The sequence below is a fragment of the Lissotriton helveticus genome, chromosome 2_2, assembly GCF_964261635.1.
Source record: "Lissotriton helveticus chromosome 2_2, aLisHel1.1, whole genome shotgun sequence".
Taxonomy (NCBI): Eukaryota; Metazoa; Chordata; class Amphibia; order Caudata; family Salamandridae; genus Lissotriton; species Lissotriton helveticus.
Genome location: NC_136060.1, coordinates 471,895,412 through 471,902,411, shown reverse-complemented (window position 1 = coordinate 471,902,411; position 7,000 = coordinate 471,895,412). Strand labels below are relative to the sequence as shown.

Sequence of the window (7,000 nt, the reverse complement as noted above, 5' to 3'; positions counted from 1 at the left end):
AAACGAAAAATCGAGAAACCTCAAGAGCCTGGTGTTAGAAAACGGGCCGTTATCAGGGGCGGCTCTAGGCTCATGGCGGCCCTGGGCAAGGAGCGTAGGTAGGGGGCCCGGAAGAGGGGGTCCGGGCGGGGCGGAGCGCGCAGCCAGTAAAGAGGGGAAGGGGTCAGGGTGTTTAGAAGTGGAACAGAGCCGGAGGTCGCCAAATCCCTGTCAGGGGCCACCATGCAAATATGTATCCATCCTCAGAGGATTCATATATTAAGGATATATATTGGCGTGGTGGCCCCTGGGGTTTGGCGGCCCTGTGCAGGTGCACAGCTTGCACATGCCTAGAGCCGGCCCTGCCGTTATCCTCCCCTTGAATGTTCTCTGCAGGCAACACTTCCTAAAAAGGAGGAGATCATTGAAAACCCCAGAAGAACGAGCATTTATGGCCCAGACATTGAGGCGTTTAAAACAGGAGCCGGAAGAAGAGCTGCCAGTAGTAGCACCTCCACAAACACAAGAAAGTGACCAGTCCAGGCCCAGTTCTCCAACCGCTGGCCCCAGCACTGAGGGGGGTGAACCTGAGGAAAGGAAAACACTTAAGATCAGGCGGCGAAAGAAGCTTCCCACTGAGGAACTAAGTAAAGAGCTCAGTAAGGAGCTGACGCAGGAAATACAAAAGACTGAGAATAGCCTTGTAAATGAAAATCACCAACCCATTAAGTCCGAGCCAGAGAGTGAAAATGAGGAGCCCATTCAGCCCTTCCTCAGTGATGAAAGGCTGCATCCATTCAATAAAGGGTTAAATGGAACTCCAAGGGACCTTGTTGCTAATCTCACAAGCACTCCACGAAGTATAACTCGACCAGCGCCTTCTTTATCGCCAACAAAATGTGTTCCACTGGAGCGTCATGTAATCAGGCCCCCGCCCGTCAGTCCGCCCCCAGACTCTCTGCCGCTGATGAATGGTGCATCCCATGTTATGCGACGGGAGGTCTGGATGACGGTCTTTAGCTACCTCTCCCCCAGGGACTTGTGCATTTGTATGAGGGCTTGCAGAACATGGAATCGATGGTGCTGTGATAAGCGATTGTGGGCCAAAATCCATCTAAACCGTTCCAAATCGACCCCTCCACTTATGCTGAGTGGTATCATTAGGAGGCAGCCTGTGACGCTTGACTTGAGCTGGACTAATATATCAAAAAAACAACTGAGCTGGCTCATAAATAGACTTCCAGGCCTTCGAAACCTTCTGTTATCTGGATGTTCAAGGGTTGCTGTTTCAGCACTCTGTAGCTCAAGTTGTCCATTACTCCGAACTCTTGATCTGCAGTGGGTGGAAGGATTGAAAGATGCACAGATGAGGGACCTCTTGTCCCCTCCTACAGACAACAGACCAGGTCAAATTGACAACAGGAGTAAATGACGCAACATTGTTGATCTGCGCTTGGCGGGTCTGGACATAACAGATGCATCACTTCTGTTGGTGATTCGACATATGCCTCTACTTTCCAAACTAGACCTAAGTTACTGTAACCATCTGACTGACCATTCTGTCAACCTTCTTACTGCTGCAGGGACTTCTACCCGTGATTCCTTATCGGACATAAACCTTTCAGATTGCAATAAGATTACAGATCAGTGCCTCACTTACTTTAAACGCTGTGGTAATATATGTTCACTTGACTTCAGGTACTGCAAGCAGGTAACGAAGGAAAGCTGCGAACAATTTATAGCGGAGATGTCTGTGATTGTACAGTTTGGTCAAGTGGAGGAGAAACTCCTGAGAAAAGTTAGTTGAAGTACAACTGTAAATATTTCTACGTCATGTAAAAAAATAAGCTAGAATTTTATTTTCCAATGAGATGTGGATTTTCCAGACGGTATCAACTATTCATCATTGCGAATAAGGAGTACGTATGTTTTGAGACCTTTATCTTGAACTTCAATTTGTGCCATTTAATGCGGAATACCAAGATCTTCCAGCGCTAGCGATTCAAAACAGATGTTGACTGTTATTTACACTGGAACAAAGACTTTATTTTCAAAGACTACTGTTATTTAAGTACCTAAGCATGTGCTTGTTTGTATAATTTTCATTTCCTGTTCTTAGATCTTCCAATTTAGTTCTCAGCTGTGTTCAATGTTAATAGCATTTAAGTCCAGAACAGAAGTTTTTTTGTTATACAGTATGCAGAAATATTTTTCTACAAAATTGTTTAAAATGTAATTTAGGCAACATTTTGCTGCATACCCATGTTCCTTTTTTTGTATTGCCAATTTTAAGTCCACTTAAAATTGTCAACATTTAAACTTATTCTCAGATCAGTATGATTACCTGACATGGGTAAATAGCATGATGCATTGAAGTTTCCCTTTGACTTTGTACATTTTAAAAGTGACACAAGCATGATGTAGAAACAAGATGTAAAATATAGTTAATATCCATCTCTGCCATTTTTCCTGCATAAAATTATACTTTTTCAGCATTCAAAATCCATCTTTTTGCAGAAAATAGATTTTTTTCCAAGCATGACCTCTTTTATTCTGTAAAACGTATTTGTACAGTCAGACATTTGACAGTAAACTGTTGAATGGTTCTTTATTTAAATTCTTTGTTCATAGTTTATATCCTGCTTATAGACGGATTTAAAAAAATATGCCTTCTAAAGTGCCATTGTTGTAAGGTGATGTTTTTGTAGGCCTTTCTGGTGACGTTTTAACTTGCAGAATTTGTATAAAAAAATGTTGGGAAATCAAAAAAAATAAAAAAATTAAATAAAAAATGTTTGTACCTTGGCTGTTTAATTGTTCTTTGGATTTTGTGTTTCTTCTTTCTTAGCCCAGTTTTATTCTTTGATACTGTATTCCCCCGCCACTTTCCCCAATGCTTTTCTTTTTTCCAGACTTTGTTTCTTAGACTTTTTCTTGTCCAGAATAACTTCTTTGCTCATTCGTAGTGTATCCTTCTCTCATTCCGACTTTCATACTTCTCTCTTTCTTCATCATTCTTTATGCTATCTTTATTTCATACTTTCATTATTTTTAACATACATTTTTGCTTTCTTTCAGAGTATTCCTTTCTCAGCTATGTTTTTCATTTCTTTCTGCTACAGTTTCTTTAAGGCTTTTCATCTTCTTGCACCACCTTTCTCACTTCTCTGCTGTTCTGTTTCTCATCTTGTCACCTCACTCTGACATTCTGTGTATTTCTTAGTTCACTATTTCTGCTGTAACTCCCATTTGTTTTATTTATTCCCAATTTCCTTTTTACAAATTACACAATAATCGTGCTTTGTTTGGAGAGTTTTGTGCATCTGAGGGCAGGCCTTAGACGAGGAATTTACCCATGAGAAAAGTATTGGCCTCCTTCTTGAAATGTGCTAGAGAAAGAATTCTTCTGATGGCAGGTGGGAAAGAGTTCCAAATTCTTGGTGCTGCCCCTGTTGTAGGTTCTTTTTTTTCTGAAAACGGGCAGGTTGTAGCAAGAGGTTTCTAGTGGACCCGGAGTTCCTGCTTCCTCCAGATACTACTGGTTTCTGTGCCAGATAAGCAGGGGAGTTTGCGTATAGAGCCTTGTGTGTAATGCATGCCAGTTTCAGCTATATTCTGGTTTCTAGAGGGAGCCAGTTCAGCGCTTTCATATGTGGAGAGATGTGGTCGAATTTCCTAGTGACGGTGAGTAGTCTGGCGTCTGCGTTGAGGCAGGCTTTTAAAGGTGCCAAGGAGTTCTTGGGTTATCCCGTGAGGGTGGAACAGCCATATTCCAATCTAGAGACGACTAGTGCTGCCATTTTTAAGTCAGGAGCATTGCAGAAAGGTTTCAGCTTACAAAGGTAGTTCAGGTGGAATCTGGCTGATTAAGCCATCGAGTTAATGTGGTCTCGCAAGTTCAGGTCAGTCGAGGAGTATGCCCAGAGATTTGGCAGAGTCCACAATGGTCGGCGGGCAGTTTAAGGCTGTGATGGCCTCGGTCCACATCTGAATCTCCGGGTTGGCTTTTGAAGGGGAGATTAGGAGAAATTCAGTTTTCTTTGCGTTGAGTTTGAATTGGTTAGAGGCTAGCCATTGGACGGTCAGTTTCAGGGTCTCGTTCAGGGAGAGGATCTCCTTGAGCAAAGAAATATTGTTGTATATTTGGGTGTCGTCCGTGTACATATGGTAAGAGATGTTGGCGGTATGAAGAACTTCGGTGAGTGGCTCTAAGTAAAGATTAAAGAGGGTGGGGGACAGGGTTGAATCTTGGGGGACTCCAACCATGACCGGGGTGGGAGCTGATAGGTTGACGTTAATGAGGAATCTCTGAGATTTGTTGTCGAGGAAGGACCTGAACTATTCTAAGACAACGCAATCCAAACCCATCCTGAGTTTAAGGCGTTCGAGTAGTTTTTCATGGTTGACCGTATCTAAGGCGGAGGATAGATCTAAGAGGATTAGAAGTCAGGTTTCGCCTTGGTCTAGGGCTTGGAAGGCATCGTCCACGATGTGGAGCATAGTAGTTTCAGAGCTGTGCCCGGTCTGAATCCAGAATGGATTTCATCAAGTAGGTGGAAGTTGTTGATGTGCTGACTTAGTTGCTGTTGTACACACTTCTCTAACAATTTGGCTAATTGGAGATAGGTCCGAAGTTGTCAGGAGAGGCTGGATCCTGCGATGTTTTTTTTTAAAATAAGGAGGACTTGGCCGGCTTTCAAGGGGTCAGGAATCGATCCCTGCTGGAGAGAGGCGTTGATTATTGCAGTTCAGCAAGGAACAATGGATTGGGAGGCAGCAGTGAGGGAGTTGGATGGTAGCGGGTCATTAAAGTGGTTATTTGGGTTTAATGTAGAGAGGATTTTCAAGATGGAGTCTTCGTCATAGTATTCAAAGTCGGTCCAGTGTGCTTGATTTTTAGGTGAGGCCAGTGGGGGTAGTGCGGAAAGGAGGGGCAGGTCCGGAAGGGGCTGAGAGTATGTGGCGGTACTGAGTTCAATTCCTAATGCTGTGATTTTATCAGCGAAGAAAGAGGAGAATTCCTCTGAAGATATTAGAGACTTAGGAGACTCTTTCTGTGTTTTAGCCAGTTTATTTGATTGGTGTTTGACCAGTTCAAAGATCTTGCGGGGTCTATTCTTGGCATTCCCCAATTCCGATCTGAAGTATTCTTTTTTAGAATTGAGGATGTGCTTGTTGTAGGAGTTTCTCGCCTGGCGGAGAAGTTTTAGATGCGTGGCAGAGGGGTGCTGTCTCCAAATTCTTTCAGATTGCAGTAGGGATCCCCTCTCCAAGTTGAGGGAACCAGTGAGCCAGGGGTTTCTGTCTTTGATTTGTGTTCTTTTTAGTTTTAAAGGGGCATGGTCGTCCAGAATGTTCGATATAGACGCTGAGCAATGTTCATTGAGGTCACTGACCGTAGGTATATATGCGAGGGGGAAGGTCAGATTTGCAGCGACCCTCCAGTTTTATAAGGTGAAGGTTCTTAGTGTCTCTGATCCAGCCTTTGGGAATCACCAGTTGCGGTGTCTTTGTCTTGTGGGTCCCAGGTAAAATGAAGGAAATGGCATGGTGGTCAGACCAGTCACATGGGTCTATGGAGATAAGCTTGACTGAGGATTCCGTAGAAATGATCCAGCCAAGGGTGGCCCCTTTTGAGTGGGTTGGCAGAGAGCAGGCCTGAGTCAGGGCTTGATCAGTTAGGAGGTCTTTGATGCCGTTAATGTAGGGATCTTTAGGGTCATTCCAGTGCAGGTTGGAATCACCAAGGAAAATCTCTTTGGCATTGGAGGAAATCTTAATTGTGATGATTTCCAAGAGGTGATCGGTGAAAGAGTCGTTCAAACCTGGGGGGTGGTAAAAGATGTACAAGTTACAAAGATGTAATGAGTTGCTGCAAATGGAGAGGGCGAGGTATTCGCAAGAGTCAGTGGTGTCCGCCGTGAGTTCTGTGACAAGGAGGCAGGATCGGTAGATGCAGGCGACGCCTCCTCCTTTCCTGCCTGAATGTCTGTCAAGTCTAGCAATGTTGTAGTCAGGAGGGACTAATAAGTCCAGGCAAGGGGAAGAGTATTCAATGAGCCATTATTCGGTTAATATAGCTAGATCTAAATGTTCAGCCATGCAACCTATTATCCTGGGTCATGTGCCTCTAGGGATTGAATAGCTATAAAATTACTACACACTGGGTCATATAGTGTGATTCAGAAATACCTGACCGCCTCTGCCGCATGCAGGGGTGGCAAAATAGTGAACATAACCGATGGGTTAAGGGGTCTAGAGGTGCCAAAGGCCAGTGTTAGAACCAAATTCTGTGGTAAGTATGGTAACTGAGGCATACAGACAAATTCACTAGAAGATGTGGTTGTAAGGGATCATGGCCATAGCTGCAAATGGAGACAGGAATGTAGACCAAAGAACTAGCTTACTGTCAAGGGTGGGTCCTTGCCCCCTTTCTATGTTGTCTTTATATTAATGATTTAGAAAGCTATATTAATCAATGGCATGTTGACGTTCCAAAGATAGGCACTAGAAATCTTCCGGCATTACTCTATGCCGATGACTGTGTGTTAATGTCCAGAACCAGTGTGAGCTTGCAAAAACTTGTCACCAAATTCAATGATTTTCTGACTGATCTGGGTTCAAAAACGAACACGGCCAAGTCATACTCTATTCTGGCTGGCAAATCTCCCCCCTTTTAAAATCATGTTTTATTAATAATGAAAAGTTGTACTATGTCCCAACTTTATCGTATCTGGGAATCCCTTTTTACCAGAAAAGTACTTGGCATCATTTAGTTGAAACAAGGGTCAGTAGTACATATTTAGAGGTGGGTTTTGGGTTTACAAAGAAATTAGGTTCAAGACCCATCAAATCGATAATGAATATTTACAAAGCTGGCTCGTGTTCTGTAATTTTGTATAGGGCTGGAGTGTGGGGCTTTTGTAACCCAACACGTCTCCAGACATCATAGAATAACTCTCTTAGACACCAATTAACAGTTCCAAGCAGTCTTCCCATTATCTTCTGTCATAATGAACTT

At 43.4% G+C, this 7,000-nt stretch overlaps 1 pseudogene; it reads left to right on the top strand.

Annotated features, from left to right (window-relative positions):
- The first annotated feature begins 269 nt into the window (after window positions 1-269).
- On the top strand, window positions 270-2,697 carry LOC144821891 (lysine-specific demethylase 2B pseudogene; annotated as a pseudogene).
- Window positions 2,698-7,000: the final 4,303 nt, after the last annotated feature.